Source organism: Mobula birostris, chromosome 4 (genome assembly GCF_030028105.1).
Source record: "Mobula birostris isolate sMobBir1 chromosome 4, sMobBir1.hap1, whole genome shotgun sequence".
NCBI classification, from domain to species: domain Eukaryota; kingdom Metazoa; phylum Chordata; class Chondrichthyes; order Myliobatiformes; family Myliobatidae; genus Mobula; species Mobula birostris.
In genome coordinates, this window is record NC_092373.1 from 198,347,194 (window position 1) to 198,374,509 (window position 27,316).

Consider the following 27,316-nt stretch of genomic DNA (forward strand, 5'->3'; position numbering starts at 1 on the left):
GCACAGCTGATTTTCTGGTTGTCAGTGACCCTAAGGATGTCAGTTGTCTCTGGGCCAATATTCACTGGAGTTTAAATGAATGGGGGTGAGGGGATCTCATTGAAACCTATCGAATATTGAAAGGCCTAGGTTCAGCGGACATGAAGAGGACGCTTTCAAAAGTGGGTGATTGGAGGACCAGGGGGCACAGCCTCAGAATACAAGGACGTCCCTTTAAAACTAAGAAGAAGAGGAATTTATTCTGCCTCAGGGTAGTGTATCTGGTGAGTTCATTGCTGTAGAGTCCAGGTCATTGGGTGCATTTAAAGCAGAGATTGATTGGTTCTTGATTGGTACAGAGGTTAAAGGTTACAGGAAGAACAGGGTTGGAAAAAAAGTGGGCATGATGGAATTGTAGAGTAGATTTGGTGGGCCGAATGGCCTAATTCTATTCCTTTACCTTATGGTCTATGATTTTAGCTCATTTTTAGGGGTTTCCATATGTCAGGTATTCGTAATCCCAGTTTAGGCTGTAGTTCTAAATTTCAGTACCATTAACATCATTTGGCATTTGCAATATGCCAGATTTCAGTATCATTTCTCATACATTTTATAAGCCAGCTGCAGAGTTCTTACAGCTGATATTTGTGTTTACTGGGGCTTTCATTTCTGATGTTGTTTTGGAAACCTGATGTGTCACTGATGCCTCCATCTCATCTATATTTGATGTATGAGTGTGACTCCTCACCGGGAGAATGCATTTCCCTGTGTCGGTTGACAATCACCTGCCTCCATCCCTCCAAAAAAAAATCAATACCAATTTATAATTCAGCATTGCAACCCATCTGCTTTATTTGGAGGAGAGAGCCATCTTCATTAATTTTATATTAATATGATAGACGGGGGAAAAATGCAGAAAGTAAAAGAAAGGAAATTCCTCCATTCTTTTCCAGTTGAGATGGTTAAACCTTATTCAGAGTCCACGTCCTGTTTGCAGAAGGATGTATGCACTGTGGAAGTGGTTCATAGCAGGTTTATGCGACTGCTGGGAGAGTAAGTTATGAAGATCATGTAAAGTTATGGACGAGCCCTGTCTATTACAAAAAAAGTATCTCCCCTTTATGGATTCTGTCTGCAATTCCTGCTGTCATCATAATCAAAGACCCCTCCCTCCCTGGTCTTTCTCTCTTCTTACCCGTACCATCAGGCAAAAAATACAAAAGCCTGAAGTCATGTACCGTCACGCTCAAGAACATCCTGGCATTGCCTAGCTAGACTTCTGACTTCACAATCTATCTTGTCACGGACCTTGCACTTTACTGTCTGCCTGCGCTGCACTTTCTCTGCAACTGTAACACTTTCTTCTGCATTGTGTTATTGTTTTCCTTGTACTACCTCAATGCACTGATGTAATGTGAAAGCATTTTGTCTGGATGCATCTTGGCTTGGTAGTAACTGATCTGCATGTGACTGCAAGAAACTGCAGAGAGTTATGGAAACAGCTCAACACATGACAGGAACTGGCCTCCCCTATACTGAATTGACTTTATTTCTTACATCCTTCACATACATGAGGACTACAAATCTTTACGTTACGTCTCCATCTGAATGTGCAATGTGCAATTTATAATAATTTGTAATAAATAGTATGTACAACAGGACAGTCAATAAAGCATAGAAATACCATTGTATCAGTGTAAATTAATCAGTCTGATGGCCTGGTGGAGGATGCTGTCCCGGAGCCTGTTGGTACTGGCTTTAATGCTGCGGTACCATTTCCTGGATGGTAGCAGCAGGAACAGCTTGTAGTTGGGGTGGCTTGGGTCCCCTATGATCCTACAGGTCCTTTTTACACACCTGTCTTTATATGTCCTGAATCGTGGGAAGTTCACATCTATAGATGCGCTGGGCTGTCTGCACCACTCTTTGCAAAGTCCTGCAATTGAGGGAAGTACAGTTTCCATACTAGGCAGTGATGCAGCCAATCAGGATGCTCTCAATTGTGCCCCTGTGGAAAGTCGTTAGGATTTGGGGACTCATTCCAAGCTTCTTCAAATGTCTGAGATGAACGAGGCGCTGTTTTGCCTTCCTTTTACCACACAGCCGGTATGTACAGACCATGTTGGATCCTTGGTGAAGTGTATGCCTCTGTCTACATTTCTTGCTGCCACATTAAAACAACCAACGTGATCAAAAACCCTTACCACCCTGATCATTCTCTCTTCTTCCCCTCCTGATAGGCAGTAAGAAACAAAGGCTTGAGAGAATGAACCATCAGGCTCAAGGATAGCTTCTATAACACTGTTAGAAGATGCTTGAATGGACCTCTTATATGATTAAAAAATCTCCTGCTCTCTTAACAGCAGCACATAAAATCCTGGAGGAACTCAGCAAATAAGGCAGTACCTATGGGAAGGATTAAACAGTTGATGTTTTGGACTTGATCTCTCAATCTTCCTCATCGTTACCCTTTCCCTTTATTCATCTGTCTGCATTGCATCTTTTTCTGTAACTGCAACACCTCTTTCTGCATTCTGTTCCTGTTTTCCCTGCTGTGCTATCAATATGTACTTCTGTCTGGAATGATCTGTCTGGCTGGTGTGCAAACAAACCTTTGCACTGTGTCTCAGTACATCTGACAGTCGCAACCGTTTTACCATTTACCAAGGATATCATAAACACAAGGGATTCTGGAGATGCTTAAAATACAGAACAGCCCAGACAAAGTGCTAGGGGGACTCAGCAGATCAGGCAGCATAGAACGAACGAACTATCAATGTTTCAGCCGGAGACCCTTCATCAGAACTGCTAACCAAGAATCTATCGACCTTGACAGGCTCTTGATTTGTAAGGGTGTCAAAGGTTACAGCAGGGAGGAAGAAGAATGGGGTTGAGAGGAAAATAGATCATTTCTGATTGAATGGCAGAGCAGAATCAATGGGCCGAATGGCCAAATTCTGCTCCTATATCTTGTGATCTTATGGTTTTATATCTTCCTGCTTTTTCTTATCCACGTTCAAATCACTGTATGTGTACACTGACAGCTCATTCCACATACACCACTCTCAGTGTGAAAACTAGTAAACTGTTAGATAACACTACTACAACACCAGCAACCTGGGTTCGCTCCTGCCACTGTCTGCAAGATGTTTGTAAAGATTTTTTTTAAGCCTACCTTTATTTTTCACATGAATATTGAAACATCGAACCGTACCGTGAAAGGTCTTGTTTGCCTCTACGACCAACGCAGCCCGAGGATGTGCCGGGCACAGCCAACATAGTACAACTTACTGACCCTAACCCGTATGTCTTGGAATGTGGGAGGGGACCGGAGAACCTGGAGGAAATCCACGCGGTCACGGGGAGAGAGTACAAGCTCCTTACGGACAGCAGTGAGAATAGAGCAAACACGAGGAAATCTGCAGATGCTGGAAATTCAAGCAACACACATCAAAGTTGCTGGTGAACGCAGCAGGCCAGGCAGCATCTCTAGGAAGAGGTACAGTCGACGTTTCGGGCTGGGACCCTTCGTCAGTACCTCTTCCTAGAGATGCTGCCCGGCCTGCTGTGTTCACCAGCAACTTTGATGTGTGTTGAGTGAGAATAGAGGCCTGTTCACTGATTGTGGTCACTGTAATAGCTAATCAGTATGCTACAATATCCCTGTGACTGTGTAGGGTCTACATTGTCTTCATAATCACATGGATTTCCCCCTGGGGCTCCAGTTTCCTCCCAAAAGACATGCGAGTTATGGTTAGAAAGTTGTGAATGTGCTATGTTGTCACCAGGGGTATTTCAACTTCTGCAGACTGCTCCCAGCATATCAGGTGGGGGGGGGGGGGGAAGGGATCTCACTGAAATCTGTTGAATATTGAAAGGAAAAGATAGAGTGGATGTGGAGAGAATGTTTCCTATAGTGGTGGAGACCAGGACCGGAGGACACAGCCTCACAGTAGAGATGAGGAAAAATTCCTTCAGCCAGAGGGTGGTGAAATTGTGGAAATCATTGCCCCAGACAGCAGTGCAAGCCAAGTCATTGGGTAGATTTAAGGCAGATGTTGATAGGCTCCTGATTAATCAGGGTGTCTAAAGCTTACAGGGATAAGGCAGGAGAATGGGGTTGAGAGGGATGAAAAATCAGCCCTGCTGGAATGGCAGAACAGACTTGATGGGCCAAATGGCCATATTCTGCTCCTATGTCTGATAGTCTGGAACTGTGTTGGCTGTTGGTGAAAATGATGCATTTCACTGAATGTTTCAAAGCTTTGGTGTGCTATGACAAATAGAGACTCTCTTGTGCTTGTGACAAATTCAGCTAACAAGAAGCTTATAGACGTCAGTCAGGGGAAGTATTAGATAGTTCACGGTGGGATGGAGTCAAGGGTGCTCACATCAAGGACAGAATTGTGAATGTAGAGTTGTTTGAAGTGTTCCTTCTAGTACTCACTCACTGCCTCGCAGTTCTCAATCTATTCTCCTCCATCCCTACTTCTCAGTGGGATTGGCCCTTGGGTGTTTGTGCCTTAGATGGGTTTGAGAGCACAGAAAATCCCACGCATCTTTTTTTTTCATTTTCAGGTTTATTATCATTGACATATGTTGTGAAATGTGCTGTTTTGTGGCGGCAGTACAGTGCAAGACATAAAAATTACTATAAGGTAAATCAATTAATCAATAAATAAACAAATTAATAAATAAGTAATGGAGAGTCTATTGACTGGCTGCATCATGGCCTGGTATGGAAACACCAATGCTCTTGTACAGATATTCCTACAAAATAGTGGATACGGCTCAGTATCACAGATGAAGCCAGCTATGCCACTGAATGCATCTACACAAAGTGTTGTTTCAGGAAAGCAGCATCCATCATCAAGGACCACCACCCAGGGCACCCTCTCTTCTCGTTGCTGCCCTCAGGAAGAAGGTACAGGAGCCTTAAGACTCACACCACCAGGTTCAGGAACAGTTACTACCCATCAACCAGCAGGCTCTTAAACTAAAGAGTACGTGGAGTAGAAAACTAGAGGGCTATGGGTAACCCTGGGTAACTTCTAAAGTAAGTACATGTTCGGCACAGCATCGTAGGACAAAGGGCCTGTATTGTGCTGTAGATTTTCTGTGTTTCTAAAGGGGATAACTTCACTCAACTTCACTTGTTCCATCATTGAAATATTCTCACAACCTGTGAACTCAATTTCAAGGACTCTTCATCTCGTGTCCTTGATATTTATTGTTCATTTATTATTATTATGTCTTTATTTGTGTAATTGCATAGTTTGTTGTCTTTTGCACACTGGTTGAACGCTCAGGTCGGTGCGGTCTATCATTGATTCTTTTATGGTTATTATTCTATTATGGATTTAGTGAGCATGCCTACAAGAAAGTAAATCTCAGGGTTGATATCTCTGAACCCCACTCTCCTTCCTTCTCCACATAATCTTTGACACCCTGACTAATCAAGAACCTATCAGCCTCTGCTTTAAATATACCCAATGACTTGGCCTCCAGTGCTGTCCTCGGTAATGAATTCCACAGATTCACCAGCCTCTGGCTAAATAAATTCCCCTTCAGTTCTGTTCTAAATAGATACCCTTCAATTCTGAGCCTTGGCCTCTGGTCCTAGACTCTCCCACTATAGGAAACATCCTATCCACATTCACTTCATCTAGGCCTTTCAATATTCAGTAGGTTTCAGTGAGATCCACCCCCCCCCCCCATTCTTCTATTCTGCAGCACGTAGAGACCTAGAGCTATCAAACACTCCTCATATGTTAACCCTTTCATTCCCAGAATCATTCTTATGAATCTCCTCTGATTTCTGTGCTCATCTTCTTGTCCTGTTCAAGTATTTGTACATTGTGATTGTGCAGGGCTTCTCCCACACACTCTGTTCAAAAGCAATCCCTCCTCATCAAATGTTGGCTAGTTTTCTACTCCCCACTTAAGAGCAATGATTACATTGTCCTTTACCATAATGCCATCGGGTATAGGAGAAGAACTAAGCCGTTCGGCCCATCCAATCTGCTCAGCTGTTCACTCATGGATGACATTTCTTTTCCTTTTCTCAACCACGGTAGCATAGCGGTTAGCTCGACCCTATTACAGCTTGGGGCATTGGAATCCCGAGTTCATTTCCAATGCTGTTTGTAAGAAGTTGGTACATCCTTCCCATGAGGGAGTGAGCTTCCTCCAGGTACTCCAGTTTTCGAAGATGTACAAAGATTACTAGGTTGATTGTTCATTGTAAATTGTCCTGTGATCGGGCTGGTGTTATATAGGTGGGTAGCTCATTAGGCCAGAGGGCCTGTTCTGCTCTGTATCTCTAAATAAAAAAATAAAACCAATTCTCCCACCTTCACCCATAACTCTTTATCCCCTTATCAATCAATAACCTATCAATCTCTGCCTTAAATACACCCAATAACTTCGATCGGAACTTTGAAACTTTTTTTTACCGTTCCCATGGTCTGTTCTTTATCAAATTATGGTATTGCTTTGCACTGCTGTAACTATATGTTATGATTATGTGGTGTTTTCAGTGTTAGTCTTTGGTTTGTCCTGTTTTTTTTGTGATATCACTCTGGAGGAACATTGTATCATTTCTTAATGCATGCATGCATTTCTATATGACAATAAACGAGGACTGAGTGTCCTCATAATCTAATCTAATCTAAATTTAGCATCTACGGATCTTTGTGGCAATGAATTTCACTGATTCACCATCTTCTGGCTAAAGAAATTCCTCCTCATCTCTTTATTCTGATGCTGTGCCTTTGGATCCTGGACCCTCCTACTTACGGAAGTATTCTCTCCATATCCATTCTATCCAGGCCTTTCGGAAACTGGTAGGTTTCAATGAGATCCCACCTCCAGAACCCCATCAAATACCAGGCCCTGAGCCATCAAAGGCTCCACATATATTAAGCCTTTCAATCCCAGTGTCATTCTTGTGAACCTCCTCTGGATTCTCCCCAACACCAGCTCGTCTTTCCTTAGATACAGAGCCCAGATTGCTCATAATATTCCACATGTGGTCTGAACAGTGCCTTATAAAGCCTCAGTAATCCATCCTTCCTTTCAGTCCTCTGGACATGAATGCTAGCATTTTGAAGTTGTCTTCCTTACCACCAATTCAACCTGCAAATCACCCTATAGGGGGTCTTAAACTAGGATGCCCAAGTGCCTTAACACTTCTGATTTCTGAATTCTCTTCCCATTTGGAAAATAGTCCCGGCCTTAATTCTTCCTTGCAAAGTGCAGAACTGCACACTTCTTTACACTGTATTCCATCTGCCACTTCTTTGCCCACTCTTCCAACCTGTCATTGCCTTTCTGCAGGCTCCCCGCCTCCGTAGCACTGCTCCCTACCTACAGACTTTGATAGTATACATGCATACTGCCAAATGAAACAACGTTCCTCCAGACCAAGGTGCACAACACAGTACTGTAGTAATTTTATGTATTGCACTGTGATGCTGCCGCAGAAAGAAAAAGAATTTCATGACATATGTGAGTGATGATAATCCTGATTCTGATATGGGTCTCTATTGTGGACTGAGAGTGGGAAGGGGGCAGGGAGAGGGGAATAATGATTGGGAAAAGGGGAAGGGAGAAGGGAGGGAGAGGGAAACATCTGAGAGACATTCTGTAATGAACAATGAACCAATTTATTAGGAACCAAATGACCGTGCCTTGTCTCTCAGCGTACACCGCCGTTCCCAACATCCTTTGACCCTGCCAGATTTACAAACTCGCTCTCTGCTCCACGGTGACAAATACAGTACTGTGCAAAATTCTTAGGCGCCCTATGTGTCTGAGACTTTTGCTCAGTGCTGACCATGTAACTCGTACACAATATATAAGTAATATCATGTAATATCAGCACTAAAATTAATAAATAATAATATTCATCTATGACACAAGTTAAAAAGTAAACAGTAAATTGTAAACATTATAACGCTAATGACACTTCAGATTTGATGAGACCTGGGTGGTGGCAGGGAGTTCAGCCGTCTCACGGTCTGGGGAAAGAAGCTGTATCCCATCCTAACAATCCTTGTCCTAATGTTACAGTACCTCCTGTCTGATATGAGGGGATCAAAGAGATTGCTAGACAGATGGGACAATGCCAAGTCTCCTGTGCACGCAGCGCTCCTGGTGAATATCTCGGATGGGTTGATGGGTGTGTGCGCTCTGTCCGGAAACCAGAAAGGTACTGATGAATCCAGTTGAAATGCTGGCAGACAAACATGAGTGACAGGACTGCTGTATCTCCCCCTGCCCCCTCCGAGACTCCTTTGTGAGGCGGGAGTCAATTATTGAGTAGGCGTTCCAGCTAACGACCAACATACCGTTCCGAGTGTCAGAGCGCGGGATTGCTACCCACCGAATGCACCTGTTCGCTCTAATGATGGCACCTTGTAGGATGCTGAGGGTCGAAGGTCAGTCATCGCAGTATTCAGAGCAGTCAGTGATGCGTACTCGGCTGCCTAATTGCCCTTAGCTCGATGAAAATCTGGCGCTCAAGCACAATACAGGATGCGTAATGATGCATTGCATGGGCACAGGTAAACTGCCCCATACTGAATAAATATGAGGCTGACTATGAAGGTCAGTTGAGGTCATGAGACATCTGCATTGCATTTCTGTTGCGCTTTGACTCGAACCTCGCATGTTTCACCACCTCCTGCACAAAGCAAAAGCCTATAGCACTAAATTAGTCACACTAATAATGGCAGACTGACCCGATAATTGGCCTGGTACAGCCAATTTCTATGTGTGAGAATGCAAGAAGCTGCAGAGAGCAGTGGGCTCAGCCCAATACATCACGGACACATCCCTCCCCCATCGGTGGGGTATCTACATGAGCTGCTATCTCAAGAAAGTAATGTCCATCATCAAAGTTCCCCACCATCTGGTCCATGCTATCTCCTCCCAGCTACCACCGTGCAGGAGGTACAGAAGCTTGAAGTCCCACACCACACCACCAGGTTCATGAAAAATTACTGCCCTGCAACCGTTCAGTTCGTGAACCAAACTGCACAACCTCAGCATGGCAACACTAAGTTTGATTTGACCACTTTGCATTACAATGGACTTTGTTTTAATTGTATCTTTCCTTGTAAAACAGTTAATATTTAATTTATGGTTTGCTTGTGGTAGTTGTGCCCCTGATGCTATGTGACTGTGATGCTGTTTCAAGTAATTTTTCACTGTGCATGTAACACATACATGTAACTTATGCAAATGACAATGAACTCGATTTTGATTTCACTTGTGAAAATACTAGCGAAAGAATTGCTATCAGCCCAGAACAGTGGAGTGCTTCGTCTTCAGAAGGTCTTTGAGTGAGCTCAATGTCAGCAAGACCGAGGAGCTGGTTATTGACTTCAGGAGGAGGAAACCAGAGATCCATGAGCCAGTCCTCAGAGGAGGATCAGAGCTGGAGAGGATCAACAACTTAAATGTCATCATTTCAGAGGACCTGTCCTAGACCCAGCAAATAAGTGCAATTACGAAGAAAACTTAGCAGCGCTTCAATTTCCTGAGGAGTTTGCGAAGATTCAGCATGCCATCTGAAACCTTGACAAACTTCTATAGATGTGTGGTGGAGAGTACATTGACCAGCTGCATCACAGCCTGCTATGGAAACACCAATGTTACAGAAGAGAAAATCCTACGAAAAGTAACGGATAAGGCTCAGTCCATCAAGGGTAAAGTCCTTCCCACCAACTGAGCACATCTACATGAAATGCTGTCGCAGGAAAGCAGTATCCATCATTAAGGGCCTCCATCATTCAGGCCATGGTCTCTCCTCACTGCTGCAATCAGGAAGAAGGTACAGGAGCGTCAGGAGACACACCTTCGGGTTCAGGAGCAGTTGTTACCTGTCCACCATCATGCTCTTCAACCAAAGGAGATAACTTCACTCAAGCATCGTGAGTCAGTGACACTGCATGAGGTTTAAAAAGAGCTTGGGGGCCTTTGGAACATTTTGGCAGGCTGCAATCGTGATCTTTTAGGCACTTGGCAGGGGTCAATAAAAAGAAAGGGTAAGCGGAGTGGCCTTTGTTGGAGTGGGCTTGTGTTAGACTGGTCAGAGTTTGCTTCAATGGGCTTGGACACAAAGAGGCACAGGCTAGAACTTAAGCCTGAGAAAGTAGAGGTATGACAAGTGTAGGCAGGATGCAGGTTTATGCAGTCGAATGTTCCTCCTGTAAAATGTGGGATTACAGAGTAGTAACATTCTCCCTGATGACTACATCTGCAGGAGGTGCACTCAACTTCAGCTTCTGACTGAAAAAGTCAGAAAACTGGAGCTACTGCTGGATGTTGTCAGGTCCATCTGGGAGAATGAAAACTTCATAGATGAGACTTTTGCTGAGGTGATCACATCCAGAGGGCAGGCCTCAGTTAGTAGGTGGGTAACCACCTGGAGAAGCAAGGGGAGTCAGCAGTCGAGCTCTCAGGGGGCAGCAGCAGACAGGCCAGTGGCACTGTGGCCAGCCCAGAGGCTCAGCAGGGGAAGGTAAACTCGGGCAGAGATCTAGTGATAGGAGATTTGGTAGTTTCGGAGGATGGACAGCAGGTTCTGTAGCCGCAGAAGAGAAGCCAGGATGGTGTGTTGCCTCCCAGGTGCTATGCTCTAAGACTGTTTCAGAGTGGCTGCAGAAGATTCTCAAGAAGGGGAGGGAGCAGCCACAGGTTGTGGTGCTCATTGGCACCAATGACTTAGGTAGAAAGGGGAAAGCGGACTTGTGCAGTGAGTCTAGGGAGTGAGGGGAAAAGACTGAAGAACAGGAACTCGAAGGTAGAAATTACTGTATCACTCCCAGTACCACGTGGAATAACAGGGAAGGAATAGGGTGATAGTAGATGATGAGTGGCTGAGAAAGTGCTGCAGGGGACAGGGTTTCAGATTTCTGGATCATTGGGATCTCTTTTGAGGAAAGTATTCCCTGTGCAACAAGGATGGGGTACACCTGAACCTAAGGCGGCCAATATCCTTGTGGGCAGGCTTGCTAGAGCTGTTAGTGAGAGTTTAATTAATTTGGCAGAGGGATGGGAAATGGAGTGATAGGGCTGAGGATGGGGCAATGGTGTAGTGAAAATGAGAGGAAGGACAGGCAGATGATAGGGGAAAAATACGTTCAGTGAGATGAGTTGAAGTGTAACATGGGGGCAAAATCGAAAGTAGTGATGAATATGAGACCAAAGGTGTTATATTTGAATGCACACAGTATAGCGAATAAGGTAGATGATCTTGCAGCGCAGGAGATTGGTAGGTATGAGTTTTTGGCATCACAGTTGTGGCTGAAAGAAGATTATAGTTGGGAGCTTAATATCTAATTATACACCATGCATCGAAGGGACAGGGAGGTAGGCAGAGGGTTTGCAGTGTCTCTGTTGATAAAAAATGGAAATAAATCCTTAGAAAGAGATGATGTAGGATGAAAAGATATAGAGTCCTTATGGGTAGAGTTAAGAAACTGTAATGGTAAAAAGATCCTATGGGCGTTATATACAGGCCTCTGAACAATAGCCAGGATGTAGGATATAAGTTATAACAGGAGATTGAAAAGGCATATAATATGGGCAGTGTTACAATAGTCATGGGGGATTTCAATATGCAGGTAGATTGGGAAAATTAGGTTGGTGCTGGATCCCAAAGGAGAGAATCTGTAGAATACTTATAAGATAGCTTTTTAGAGCAACTTGTGTTTGAGCCCACTAGGGGATAAGCTATTCAGGATTGGCTGTTGCATAACTAGATTTGATTAGTGATCCCAAGGTACAGGGACCCTTGGGAGGCAGTGATCATAATATTTTAGAATTCACCCTGCAGGTTGAGAGGGAGAAGATAAAGTCAGATGAATCAGTATTACAATGGAATTCAGGGAATTACAGAGGCATGAAGGAGGAGCTGGCCAAAGTAGATTTGAAGTGGACACTATCAGGGATGACAACAGGACAGCAATGGCTTGAGTTTCCGGGGGCAATTCGGAAAAAGCAGGATAGATACATTCCAAAGAGGAAGAAGTATTCTAAAGGGAAAATGATGCAACTGTGGCTGACAGGAGAAGTTAAAGCCAACATAGAAGCCAAGGAGAGGGCATATAATAGAGCAAAATTTAGTGGAATATTTGAAGATTGGGAAGCTTTTAAAAACCAACAGAAGGCAACTAAAATCCGTAAGTAGAGAAAAGATGAAGCATGAAGATATGCTAGTGAATAATATCAAAAAGGATACCAAAGGATTATTTTTTAGGGTACATGAAGAGTGAAAGAGAAATGAGAGTAGATATCAGACCACTGGAAAATGATGCTGGAGTGGTAATAATGTGGACAAAGAAATGGCGGCAAACTTAATAATATTTTGCGTCAGCTTTACTGTGGAAGAATGTGAGAGTGTCATGGGGCAGAAGAGAGTGTGGTTGCTCTTACTAAGGGGAAGGTACTTGGGAAGCTCAAATGTCTGAAGGTAGATAATTCACTTGGACTAGATGGACTACACCCAACTGTTCTGAAAGAGGTTGCTGAAGAGATTTTAGAGGCAGAAGTAATTATTAATCCTCTCTGTGCCTTGTGGCGCATCGGGCAACAACCTTGCCATTTCCTTCACACTTTGCCTGTTTTTTTACGAGGCTAAGTTGCTAGCTCGATGCTCAATCTAGCTCATGCATGCAAGGAGCCAGCCGGATTTAAACCCAGTACCACTCAACCTGAAGTCTGGTGCTGATGCCACTACACCACTGGCTGGTGTATTAATAATGATTTTTCAAAAATCACTGGTATCTGGAATGGTTCCGGAAGACTGGAAAATTACAAATGTCACTCCACACCTGAAGAAGAGAGGGAGACAGAAGAAAGGAATTTAGAAGCCAGATAGCTTAATTTCAGTGGTTGGGAAGATGCTAGAATCCATTAGTAAGGATGTAGTTTCATGGTACTTGGAGGAACATGTTAAAGTAAGCCGAAGTCAGCATGGTTTCCTTCAGGGGAAATCTTGCCTGACAAATCTTTTGGAATTCTTTGAGGACCAGTAGGCAGGATAGATAAAGGAGAGTCAGTGGATGTTGTTTACTTGGATTTTCCAAAGGCCTTCAATAAGGTGCCATATATAAGGGCACAGTCCATGATATTACAGGAAAGATACTAGCATGGACAGAAGTTCGGCTGACTAGCAGGAGGCAAAGAGTGGAAATAAAGGGGGCCTATTCTGGTTGGTCACCAGTGAATCGTGATGTTCCGCAGGGCACTGCTTCTTTTCACGTTATATATCATTGATTTGAATGATGGCTTTGTGACTAAGTTTGCAGGTGATAGTAAGTTAGTTGGAGGGGAGGGTAGTATTCTGGAAGGAGGGAGTCTGCGGAAGGACTTAGAGAAAGTAGGAGAATATGCACAGAAGTGGCAGATGGAAAATAATGTCGGGAAGTGGTAGATGAAATAATGGCATAGCCTGTTTTCTAAATTTCAAAAATCAGAGGTGCAAGGGGACTTTGGTGCCCTCGTGCAGGATTCCTTAACTTGAAAATTGAGTTTGTGGTGAGGAAGGCAAATGCAATGTTAACACTCATTTCGAGAGGACTAGAATATAAGAGCAAGGATGTGATGCTGAATCTTTACAAGGCACTGGTGAGACCGCACTTGGAGTATTGTGAGCAGTTTTGGGTCCCTTATCTAGCAAAAGACATGCTGGCATTGGAGAGGGTTCAGAGGAGGTTCATAAGAATGATTCCAGAAATGGAAGGGTTATCATATGAGGAGCTTTTGATGACTCTGCACCTGTATTAGCTGAAATTTTGAAGAAAGAGAGGAGATCACATAAACCTATCAAATACTGAAAAGCCTAGAAAGACTGGGTATGGAGAGGATGTTTCCTATAGTGGGTGAGTCTAGGACTAGAGGGCACATCCTCAGAATCGAGGGACATCCATTTAGAACAGAGATGGGATTATTTTTAGCCATAGGGTAGTGAATCTGTGGCAGTCATTACCATATACAGCTGTGGAGGCTGTCATTGGGTATGCTTAAAGCGGAAGTTGATAGGTTTCTGATTAATCAAGTGTTATGGTGAGAAGACAGAATAGGGTTGAGGGGGATAATAAATCTGACATGTTGGAATGGCTGAGCAGACTTGTTGGGCTGAGTGGCCTAATTCTGCTCCTATGTCTTTTGGTCTTATAAATGTGGAGACAGCTGTTGGGGCATGAGAATAGGAACACAAAGAGCTGCCAATGCTGGAAACTAATGAATAAAGAAAGGGAGAGGTGATGGGCTGATGGGGAGGAGGGAGGGAACTGGTGGGTAAACTGAGTGAGTGATAGATGGAGAAGATCAGGAGGGGCAGGGAATATCCAACTGACTTCTGTTTCAACACTCCCCATCTCCTCTTTATACTGGCTATCCTTCCTCTCTGCCCATTTACAGGGTTTTGACTTGAAACTTTGACAGTTTCTTTCCTCCCCCATGGATGCTGCTTCTTCCATGGTGTTCCTCCAGCAGGTTGTTTTTGGTCTTATCTTGGAGAGGTTTGAATCTATGTTGATTCTGAATCAATATATACATTCAGTGGCCACTTTATTGAGTACGCCTGTACACCTGCTTGTTAGTGCAAAAAACTAGCCAGCCAATCACGTGGCAGCAACTCAATGCATAAAAGCCTGCAGACGTGCTCAAGAGATTCAGTTGTTGTTCAGGGCAAACATCAAAATGGGGAAGAAATGTGATCTAAATGACTTTGACTGTGGAATGATAGTTGGTGCTAGATGGGGTGGTTTGAGTATTGCAGAAACTGCTGATCTCCTGGGATTTTCATGCAGTACGGTCTCTAGAGTTTACAGAGAATGAAACCATCCAGTGACTGTTCTGTGGGCAAAAACATTTTGCTCCGACACCACATGCTGTTGGAGCAGTGCTGCCAGGATAATCAAGGACACAACCCACACAGCCAACACACTTTTCATCCCTCTTCCCTCCGGGAGAAGGCTCAGGAGCTTAAAGACTCGTACGGCCAGATTTGGGAACAGCTTCTTTCCAACTGTGATAAGACTGCTGAACGGATCCTGACCCGGATCTGGGCCGTACCCTCCAAATATCCGGACCTGCCCCTCGGTTTTTTTGCACTACCTTACTTACCCTTTTCTATTTTCTATTTATGATTTATAATTTAAATTTTTAATATTTACCATTGATTTGTACTCCAGGGAGCGCGAAGCGCAGAATCAAGTATTGCTGTGACGATTGTACGCTCTAGAATCAGTTGTTTGGCGACAATAGAGTATAAAGTATAATGAGTGAAGACAGAGGAAAATGGCAAGACTGGTTCAAACTGACAGGGAGGCAACAGTAACTTAAATAACCATAGCTTAGAACACTGGTGAGCAGAAGAGCATCTCAGAATGCACAACACACCAAACCTTGAAGTGGATGGGCTACGGCAGCGGAAGACCATGAACATACCCTCAGTGGCCACTTTTCAGGAGGTAGCTAATAAAAGGGACACTAAGTGTAAGTTAATAGACGAGTTAGACAGAATCTAGAAATGCTTATGAAATGAAGATTATTTAAAAGATATTTTGACACAGTTATCAATAGGAAAAGTTTTGAAGATGGTGTGCCAATAGTGGACAAGCAGGACAAGATTGGCTGAGTATCTTCCTTCAGCTCCAAAACCTGTTCCCATCCTGTATGTCCCTAAGCTTTTCTGACTATGACTGGCACTGAATTTATTCAAGATCTTACCAAAGGGTAATACAGGTCTTTGAGGAGCTGAACAGCCAATTACTGTTTTTGCTACAACAGTATTGGTGCTTCCTAACCCTCCTCTCACCCCCACAACTGATGCTGCTCCACTGACTGCATCATAGAACTCTACAGCACAGAACCAGGCCCTTCAGCCCAACTAGTCCATGCTGTACTGTTATTCTACCTTATCCTATCAACCTGGACCTGGACCATTGCCCTCCGTACCCCTCCCATCCATGACCTTATCCAAACTTCTCTTAAATGTTGCAGTTAAACCCTCATCCACCACTTCCACTCATAGCTCGGTCCACACTCTGAGTAAAGAAGTTCCCCCTCATGTTCCCCTTAAATATTTAACCTTTCCTCCTTAAACCATGACCCCTAGTTTTAGACTTATTCAACCTCAGTGGAAAAAGCCTGCTTGAATTTACCCTCTCTATACCCCTCGTAATTTTGTACACCTACTGTACCTATAACCCGTCAATTTTGTAACTGAGTGCCTTTGTCAGGCGTTTGTTCATCCAGGTTCCAGAATCTGCTGTTCCTAGTGTTCAGAGTTCAAAGTAAATTGATTATCAAAGTACAGTACAGATATGTCACCATATACAACACTGAGTTTCATGCTCTTGCAGACGTTCACAGTAAAGCAAGGAAATACAATAGAATCAGTGAAAATCTGCAAACAAAGACTAGCAATCAACCAATGTGCAAACGAAGACAATCTGTGCAATTACATAAATAATTAATATTGATTAGAATACCAATGTGGAGTCCTTGAAAGTGAGTCCACAGGTTGTGGAATTGGTTCAGAGTTGAAATGGTTCGGAAGCCTGTTGGTTGAAGGGTAATATGTGTTCCTGAATCTGGTGGTGTAGGACCTTAGGCTCCTGTACCTTCTTCCTGATGACAGCAGTGAGCAGAGAGCAAGGTGTTGCTGTTGGGGATCCTTGATAATTCTAATGGTTGCTGCTTTTTTGTGGCAGTACCCCTTGTGAACGTGCTCCATTGTGGGGAGGGCTTTTCCTGTGACGGACTGTGCTCCACCCACCACTTATTTTAGGTTTTTCTGTTCTTGTCCCTCTGAGGAAAGAAATTGCCACTCACCTCAATCCTGAGACCATGCGCTCTGATCCCAGCCTCTCCATTCATGGGAGCAGATCTCAGCAGCTGACTTGCTGAACCTACAAAGCATTTGTTCCTTTTTATTTTCCTAAATTCCCCTCAATTTCTCCTTATTGGGCAATCTTTACACCCGGGGTGAGTAATGACACCCAGACGATTACAGAGTCACTGCCATAGCTTTATCAGCCATTCAACGAGTGACATATCAAGCAGTGAATTATGAACAAGCTCATCCAACATTAACGATGAAAGAAAATGCTCAGGAGAATTTTATAAGATGCTATCAATTTTGAAGTGTCTAAAGCAGTTGTGACGTAGGTTCCAAAAACAACAAGTCAAGCCTTGCAAATCCAGTGTATTGTTATTTTTTGAAGAGTTAATTAAATCAGAGCAGAATTATATCAGATGCAATATAGTTAGATTTCTGCAGAGCATTTTTGATAAAAACTGAACTTTGTGGGGCTTTTAAAATGAGCTGTGGCTGTAAGATCAACAGCAGATAATCTTTGGCTGACTGAAAGCATCTTTTGAATAAAGTCTCTCATTTAACAGCACCTTTCCCATTCCAGGATGACCCAGAATGTTTTACGACCAAGTGAGTTGTCATCTGTGGTTGTAACATAACGAATACAATGGGGAATTTTCATATTTGATAGATAAAAAACTGTGCAAAAGTCTAGAGCTTATATATATATAAATAAAGTTTTAGACTTTTGTACAGTACTGTAGTAATATGTACTGTACTGCTGAAGCAAAAAAAAACAAATTTCATGAGAATTAGTCAGGGAACTGAATTAAAGAGCTATGAGGTAATGTTGCAGCTCAGTAAAACTCTGGTTAGGTCATACTTGAGGTAGTGTGTTCAGTTCTGATCGCCTCATCATGGGAAGGATGTGGAAGCTTCAGAGAAAATGCTGCCCGGATTGGAGAACTTTACTCTAGTGGAAAGTTTTTCTCACTGGAGTGAAGGAGAATGGGGAGCACTTGATAAAGGTGTATAAAATGATAAGAGGCACAGAGCATCCTACCTGGCTGCATCACCATCTGGTATGGGGGGGATGGGGGGGGGCTACTGCACGGGATTGAAGTAAGCTGGAGAAAGTTTTAAACTTAATCAGCTCCATCATGGGCACTAACCTCCGTAGTATCCAGGACATCTTCAAGGAGTGATGCCTCAAAAAGGCGGCGTCCATCATTAAGGACCCCCATGTGCCCTCTGCTCATTGTTACCATCAGGAAGGAGGTACAGGAGCCTGAAGGCACACACTCAGTAATTCAGGAACAGCTTCTTCCCCTCTGCTATTTGCTTTCTGAATGGACATTGAATCCATGAACACTACCTCACTATTTTTTTATTTCTATTCTTGCACTACTTATTTAATTTAACTATTTAATATATAGTTACTGTAATTCATGTTTTTAATATTAATATTTAATCTTTAATTTAACTATTTAATATATATAGTTACTGTAATTCACAGTTTTTCCCCTATTATTATATATTGCATCGTACTGTTGCCACAAAGACAACAAATTTCACGACATATGCCGGTGATTCTGACAGAGTGGACAGCCAGTGTCCGTTTCTCAGAGTGGCAATGGCTAATAGCAGACTGTATCCTTTTAAGGCAACTTTGAAGTAAGTTTAGAGGAGGTGTCAGAGGTCATTTTTTGTTTACCCATGGAGCAATGCGTGTCTGGAATGAACTGCTGTGGATGGTGGTGAAGACCGATACATTGAGACCCTGTGTTAGGACTGAGGACAGAGAGCGGGGGTTACCAATACCATGAACCAAGAGGTCCATGGATCTCAGGTTGGGAGCCTGTGGGTTAAAGGAAAGATTGGCAGTGTATAGCAGACTGTTTGTGAGTGTGGCAAAGGCTGGTAGGTGATGGGTGGAACCAGACTAGGAGATAGATGTCAAATCACAGAATGCACATTAAAGTGCAACGATTACAGAGAAAGTGCAGTGCAGGTAGACAGTAAGGTGCAAGGTCATACAAAGTAGACTGTGAGGTCAAGAGTCTATCTTGAGGCTGTCATGGTGACGTAGCAGGTAGTGTAAAACTATTACAGCACCAGCCATACAACCATGGCTTGATTCCTGCCCTTGTCTGCATGGAGTCTGTACGTTCTCTCTGTGACCACATGGGTTTCCTCCAAGTGCTCCAGTTTCCTCCCACATCCTAAAAAGGGTGTACAGTTAGGATTAATGAGCTGTGGGCATGCTGTGTTGGCACCAGAATTGTGAGGGCACTGACTAGCTGCTCAACACAGTCCTCATTAATTTGATTTGATCCAAATGATGCATTTCTCTGTATATTTCAATGTGCATGTGACAAATTATATCTATCTCTTTATCTGCAGTAGGGGACCATTCAATAGTCTTGTTACAGTGGGGTAGAAGCTACCTTTGCCTATTTGGGCTGAAGGGCCTGTTGCCATATTATATTACCCTATGAAGGGCTTATTGGTATTCTTCAATGCCCTTTTATTGTGATAGTGCGGAGGGTGGTCAGAGCCTTACTTCGCCCCGATGCACAACACCACCAAGTCCGTCAGAATAATCCCTCCATTTACCTAGCGCCTTCCACTACTGCAGAACGACCTGCAGCATCAGATTAGCTGTCGCTGTAACGTCGTGCTCATTTTGGCAGCACGTATACTGAAGTTGAAATGACACAGAGAAGAAAAGCATGGCTTCTGTGCAAGGGTGACACAAAAAAAATCTGTCAGAATTGTGGGCATGTTCAGAGATCTCTCAATGATGGGAAGAAACTCTTCAAATAATAATTATAGAGTAATACAGCACAAAATGGGCCATTCAGTCCATTTCATCCATACCAACCTGAGCTAGTCCCATTTACCTGCATTTGACCCACCTTATTATAAGCTTTTCCTATCCATGAACTGGTCTAAAAGTCTTTGAAACATAACTGTATTTACCTCTACCACTATCTCTGGCTGCTTATTCCATATGCTGTACCCACACTCTTTTCCCTCTCCCCTTAAACGTATTGCTTTCTTTTTGCACTATCTATCTACTTATTTATACAAGTTCCAGGTATGACCTACAGAATACTATTATAAAGGCCAAAAAAAAAAAACATTCTGATTGAGGTTAGATATGGAATTAGATGCACAGCAGCTCTGGCAGGATTTTCAGGCCATTACTTCCTACAAATCAAAACCTAACATCACGAATGGCTGTGATGCTTCACTCCCAGATGAGCTCAACTTTGAAAGGAGAATAAAACAATACACCTGTGCGAATTCCTGCAGTATCTGCTGACCCTGTGATCTGTCTCGGAGGCTAACGTCAGAACGTCTTCCAGGAGGGTGAACCCTTGCAAGGTGTCAAGCCCTGATGGTCTTCTTGGTAGGGCTCTGAAAGCCTGTGCCAACCAACTGTTCAAGGACATCATCAATCTCTCACTGTTACAGTCAGAGGTTCCTATCTGCTTCGAAAGGGCAACAATCACACCAGTGTCCAAGAGGAACAGGGTGAGCTGCCTCAATGACTATTACTGTGGCAGTCAAATTTACTATGATGAAGTGCTTTGAGAAGTTTGTCATGGCTAGAATCAACTCCTGCCTAAGCAAGAACCTGGACCCTCTACAATTTGCCTCTTGCCACAATAGGTCAACAGTGGATGCAATTTCACTGGCTCTCCACTTGGCTTTGGACTACCTGAACAGTAGTAATGCCTATGTCAGGCTGCTGCTCCTTAACTACAGCTCAGAGTTCAATACAATCTGCCCTCAGTTACAATCACAGGCTCCAAAACCTGGGCATCTGTACCTCTCGCTGCAACTGGATCCTTGACTTCCTCACCAAAGACCACAGTCTGTGTGGATCAGAACATCTCCTCCTCGCTGACAATGAACAGTGGTACGCCTCAAAGCTGTGTGCTTAGCCCACTGCTCTACTCTCTCTACACCCATGATTGTGTGGCTAAGCACAGCTCAAACACCATTTAAAAATTGCTGATGACACAGCTATTGTTGGCAGAATTTCAGATGGTAATGAGGGGGTGTACAGAAGCAAGGTAGGTCAGTTGGTTGAGTGGTGTCACAGCAACAGTCTTACACTCAGTATCATTTAGACCAAAGAATTGATTGTGGACTTCAGAAAGGTCAAGATGAGGGAGGTCACATTAGTCCTCATAGAGGGATCAGAAATGGATAGGGTGAACAATTTCAAGTTCCTGGCTGTCAGCATCTCTGAGGCTCTAACCTAAGTCCAACATATCGATGCAATTACAAAGAAGGCATGATAGCGGCTATATTTCATCGGAGTTGAGGAGATTTGGTATGTTACCAAAGGTACTCGCAAGCTTCCACAGATATACCATGGACAGCATTCTAACTGGTTGCATCACTGTCTGGTATGGAGGGGCCACTGCACAGGATCAGAAAAAGCTGCAGAAAGTTGTGAACTCAGTCAGCTCCATCATGAGCACTCACCTCCTTCACATCCAGGACACTTCCAAAAGGCGATGCCTTAAAAAAGCAGCATCTGTCAGTGAGGACCCCCATCACCCAGGATGTGCCCTCTTCTCATTGCTATCATCACGGGAGAGGTGCAGGAGTCTGAAGACACAGGTTCAATATTTCAGGAACAGCTTCTTACCCTCCAACTTCAAATTTCTGAATTGACGATGAACCCATGACACTACCTCAGTATATTTCTCTCTTTTTGCACTACTTATTTATATATATATATATAAAATGTGTGTGTGTGTGTGTGTGTGTGTGTGTGTGTGTCTGTGTGTATATGCTTATTGTAATTTATAGTTTTTATTATTATGTATTGCAATGTACTGCTGCCACAGAACAACAAATTTCACCACATACAGTATTGTGCAAATTGTTAGGCACATACAGTGGCATGCAAAAGTTTAGGCACCTCTGGTCAAAATTTCTGTAACTTTGAATAGCTAAGCGAGTAAAAGATGAACTGATTTCCAAAAGGTATAAGGTTAAAGATGACACATTTCTTTAATATTTTAAGCAAGAAAACTTTTTTATTTCCATCTTTTATAGTTTCAAGATAACAAAAAAGGAAAAGGGCCCGAAACAAAAGTTTGGGCACCCTGCGTGGCAGTACTTAGTAACACCCCCTTTGGCAAGTCTCACAGCTTGTAAACGCTTTCTGAAGCCAGCTAAGAGTCTTTCAATTCTTGTTTGGGGGATTTTCACCCATTCTTCCTTGCAAAAGGCTTCTAGTTCTGTGAGATTCTTGGGCCGTCTTGCATGTACTGCTCTTTTGAGGTCTATCCACAGATTTTCGATGATGTTCAGGTTGGGGGGCTGTGAGGGCCATGGTAAAACCTTCAGCTTGCACCTCTTGAGGTAGTCCATTGTGGATTTTGAGGTGTGTTTAGGATTATTATCCTGTTGTAGAAGCCATCCTCTTTTCATCTTCGGCTTTTTTTTACAGACGGTGTGATGTTTGCTTCCAGAATTTGCAGGTATTTAACTGAATTCATTCTTCCCTCTACCAGTGCCACTGGCTGCAACACAGGCCCAAAGCATGATTGATCCACCCCCGTGCTTAACAGTTGGACAGGTGTTCTTCTCATGAAATTCTGCACCCTTTTTTCTCCAAACATACCTTTGCTCATTGCGGCCAAGAAGTTCTATTTTAACTTCATCAGTCCACAGGACTTGTTTCCAAAATGCATCAGGCTTGTTTAGATTTTAACTGATGAAGGTTTTGCCATGGCCCTCACAGTCCCCCGACCTAAGCATTATTGAGAGTCTCTGGATAGACCTCAAAAGAGCAGTGCATGCAAGACAGCCCAAGAATCTCACAGAACTAGAAGGCTTTTGCAAGGGAGAATGGGTGAAAATCCCCCAAACAAGAATTGAAAGTCTCTTGGCTGGCTACAATAAGCGTTTACAAGCTGTGATACTTGCCAAAGGGGGTGTCACTAAGTACTGACCATGCAGGGTGCCCAAACTTTTGTTTTGGGCTCTTTTCCGTTTTTGTTATTTCGAAACTGTGAAACATGGAAATAAAAAAAGTTTTCTTGCTTAAAATATTAAAGGAATGTGTCATCTTTAACTTAATGCCTTTTGGAAATCAGGTCATCTTTTATTCGCTTAGCTTTTCATGGTAACAAAAATTTTGACCGGGGTGCCCAAACTTTTGCATGCCACTGTAGGGTCCCTAGGACTTTTGGACAATGCTATATCAGTCAACATGGAGCAGGGACCGAGTTTATAAATCTGGTGGGAGCAGAGGATGTTGGGAATGGTGAGGTAGAGAGCCTCAGGAGGTGTGAGGGACAGGTGGCAGAGAAGGAGTGTCAGGGATGGGGATGGCTCAGCTGCAGACACATTCAGCCCTGAGACACCAGGCAAGGTCATTTGATTCCAAACAATTGGTTTATTGATCATTACAGAATGTCTCTCTGGTGCTTCCTGCTCCCTCCCCTTTCCCTTCCCTCTCCTTTCCCCTTTTCCCAACCATGATTCCCCTCTCCCTGTCCCCTTCCCATTCTTTGTCCACAATAGAGACCCATACCTGAATCAGCTTTACTATCACTCAAATTTCATGGCACATGTGAGTGATGATTAACCTGATTCCAATATGGGCAGAATGACAGTGCAATATATAAAATTACTACAGTACTGTGCAACAGTCTTAGGCACTCTAGCTGTATATATGTGCTTAAGAGCTTTGCACAGTACTGTATGTCAGTGATAATAACCCAATTCTGGTTCTGATTTTCGGCCCTGTAGTTCCCCTATCCTGGTTAAAAGACTGTGACTATCCACCTTATCTGCACCCCTCATAATTTTCTATACCTGGGTAAGACTTTTCGCTCCAGGCAAACAGTCCCAGTTCTCGCCTATCCAATATCTCCTGGTAACTCAAGTCCTCTAGCCTGAGCAGCATCCTTGAGAAACTTTTCTGCTGCCTTGCTAACTTTATTTATTTAGATAGTATGGTTACAGCCCTTCTGTCCAATTAGACTGCGCTGCCCAATTACACCCATATGACCAATTAACCCATATATCTTTGAGATGTAGGAGGAAGCCAGAGCACCCGGAGGAAACCCACGTGGTCACAAGGAGAGTGTACAAACTCCTTACAGACAGCAGTATTCCAGGTCACTGGCTTTGTGCCAACCACTCCACTACCATGCCCCTCCTTCACCTTAACCTCTTTCTCTCTTGTTTTTCCCTTGTAATACCTCAATGTAGTTATGTTGTGAAATGAACTGTAGAGACGGATAAAAAACTTCTTCCACTGTACCTCGGCGCACATGACAATAGTAAAGCAATGACCAATTACTTATCGAAGATGGAATGCCCTGTCAAGAAGTGGATGGTCATGCACTTCAATAGAAGGAGTAAAAGCATAGACTGTTTTCTAAATGGAGAGAGCATTCAGAAGTCTGAGGTACAAAGGGACTTGGGAGTCCTCATGCAGAATTCCCCCCAAGTTAATTTGCAGGTTAACTCAGTGGAGGGGAAGACAAATGTGATGTTAGCATTTATTTTGAGAGAATATAAAAGTAAGGATGTAAAAGCATCAGTGAGGCCTCACTTGGACTATTCTGCGCAGTTTTATACTCCTTGTCTAAGGAAGAATTTGCTGACATTGGAGAGGCTTCAAAGAAGGTACCCAAAATGATTCTGGGATTGAAAGGCTTGTCATTTGAGGAGTGTTTGATGACTCCGGGCCTGGAATTCAGAAAAATGAGGGGTGACTTAATTGAAACCTATCGTATGTTGAAAGGCCTCAATAGAGTGGATGTGGAGAGGATGTTTCTTATGGTGGGAGAGTCTAAGACTGGAGGGGGCACAGCTTCAGAACAGAGGGCTGTGCATTTAGAACAGAGGTGAGGAATTTCTATAGCTAGAGGCTGGTAAATCTGTGGAATTCGCTGCACAGGTGGCAGTGGAGCCTGAGTCATTGGGTAAATTTAAGGCCGAAATTGATAGATTCTTGATTAGTCAGGGCATGAAAGGATATGGGGAGAAGACTGGGGCTGAGGGAAAATGGATCAGCCAAGATGAAATGGGAGAGAAGACTTGATGGGGAAAATGGACTAATTCTGCTCCTTTATCTTGTGATCTTATAGATCTTATGGTCAACCAGAAGTGCACCAGGTACAGTCTCATCAAGATCTTGTACAGTCCTAATTTGATGTCCCAAATGGTGACTGAACACATCCAGGTTGACTTTGCTCTGTAAATGTTAAAGGAAACAACAGAATTGAACAGCATCATTACAGAGCTTCAGGATCTGGGTACCTGGACCTTTCAAGGTGAATAACACGTTAGAAGCCTGATAATTAATTTTCCCTCTCTCTGATGGCTTTGAACAAAGCAATAGGGACACAGCTGTCATCTTTGAGGAATGAGATGTATTGACTGTCCAGTGTCTTGTGCCAGATGTGCGGAGTACATCAGCTCATTAACAATCCTCAACTGCTGGGTAAATCTGCCCATATCACCAAGGTTATTTGGTGGATCTGTTGGAGAACTGCAGAGGGTCCTAAGGTGGTTAGGAAATAAGTCATGACATGCTCACTTCTCACTGCTGTCATCAGAAAGGAGGTACAGGAGCCTTAGGTCTCACATTACCAGGTTCAGAAACAGTTATTACCCAACACCATCAGGCTCCTGAACCAGCGTCGATAACTTCACTCATCTCAATACTAAACTGACTCCACGATCTTTGGACTCACTTTCAAGGACTCTACAATTCATGTTCTGAATATTATTTACCGTATTTACTTATTGATCTATTTTTATTTCTACTTGTATTTTTTTGCATTTGCACAGTTTGTCTTTCTTTGCATGGCGTCTGTCAGTCTTTGTGTGTAGTTTTTCATTGATTCTATTTTATTTATTTGTTCTGCTATGAACACCCGCAAGAAAGCAAATCCCAGAATCCCAGGGTAAGTATATGGTGACATATACTAAAGGCATTCGTTAGTGTTGCGAGACCATGGATCTGCGCCTGGAAAGGCCTGGGCAAGGGTATATGGAAGACCAGCAGTTGCCCATGCTGCAAGTCTCCCCTCTCCATGACACCAATGTTGTCCAAGGGAAGGGCATTAGGACCCATACAGCTTGGCACCAGTGTCGTCGCAGAGCAATGTGTGATTAAGTGCCTTACACAGCACACATTGCCTCGGCTGGGGCTCGAACTCACGACCTTCAGGTCGCTAGTCCAATGCCTTAACCACTTGGCCACGTGCCCACACGTGCATATAAGTGCTTTGATAAAAAACTTACTTTGAACTTTGAGGCCGGCGCGAAGTTCTGGAACTCCCTTTGCAGAGGCATCTTGATGTTAACGTAGGACATAATGGACAGGCCATCTGGTCCATGATGTTCCTTAAAGATCCCTAATAAGCTAGCAGAGGAATGCCAGCATCACGTAGGTCCAGCACAGTAACCTAGCGGTTAGCTGAACGCTATTACATTCCGAGCGCTCGGCGATCAGACATCAATTCCCACCCCTATTTTGGGTGTCCTGGGTGTCAACATCTCTGAGGATCTGTCCTGGCCTCGACATATCGATGCAGCTACAAAGAAGGCATGACAGTGGCTATATTTCATTAGGACAGTATACAATAGACAATAGGTGCAGGAATAGGCCATTCGGCCCTTCAAGCCAGCACCACCATTCACTGTGATCATGACTGATCATCCACAATCAGTACCCCGTTCCTGCCTTCTCCCCATATCCCTTCACTCCACTGAGTCACCAAAGACATTAACAAATATCTACAAATGTACCCTGGAGAGGATTCTAATTGGCTGCATCACCGTCTGGTGTGAAGGGGGTCGCTGCACAGGATCGAAATAAGCTGCAGAGAATCATAAGTCAGGCAGCTCCATCAGGGACACTAGCCCTCCCCATCAGCATCCAGGCCGTCTTCAAAAGGCAATGCCTCAAAAAAAACATCCATCATAAAGGACCCCATCACCAAAGACATGCCCTCTTCTCATCGCCATCATCAGGGAGGAGGTACACACTCAGTGATTCAGGAATAGCTTTTCCCCTCGGCCATTCAGTTTCTGAATGGACATTGAACCCGAGAACACTACCTCACTGCTTTTCTCCCCTCTCCTTTTGTACTACTTATTTACTGTAATATTGTTTTTATTTTTCTGTACTGCAATATACTGCTGCTGCACAACAACAAATTTTATGACATATGCCAGTGATATTAAAACCAATTCTGATTCTGACTGTATGGATTTCCTCCGGGTGCTCTGGTTTCCTCCCACATTCCGAAGACATATGGGATACAGTGCTAGTAAATTGTGGGCAAGCTAAACATGGTGACACTGTTGGGCTGCCCCTCTGCACAAATAGGGCCTGTGTTGGTCATTGACGCAAACAACGTATTTCACTGTGTGCTTTGATGTTTTGATGTACATGTGACAAATAACATGAATCTCATCTTTAGCTTTCCCTACCTGTGGTCG

General features: G+C 43.5%; 1 protein-coding gene and 1 pseudogene across 4 annotated transcripts in view; both read left to right on the forward strand.

The window, feature by feature from the left end:
• LOC140196863 (transcription factor COE3-like) overlaps positions 1-27,316 on the forward strand; it is a 498,386-nt gene that overhangs the window by 214,671 nt on the left and 256,399 nt on the right. The gene's annotated exons all lie outside the window — the stretch shown is intronic.
• On the forward strand, positions 19,494-19,594 carry LOC140197130 (U6 spliceosomal RNA; annotated as a pseudogene).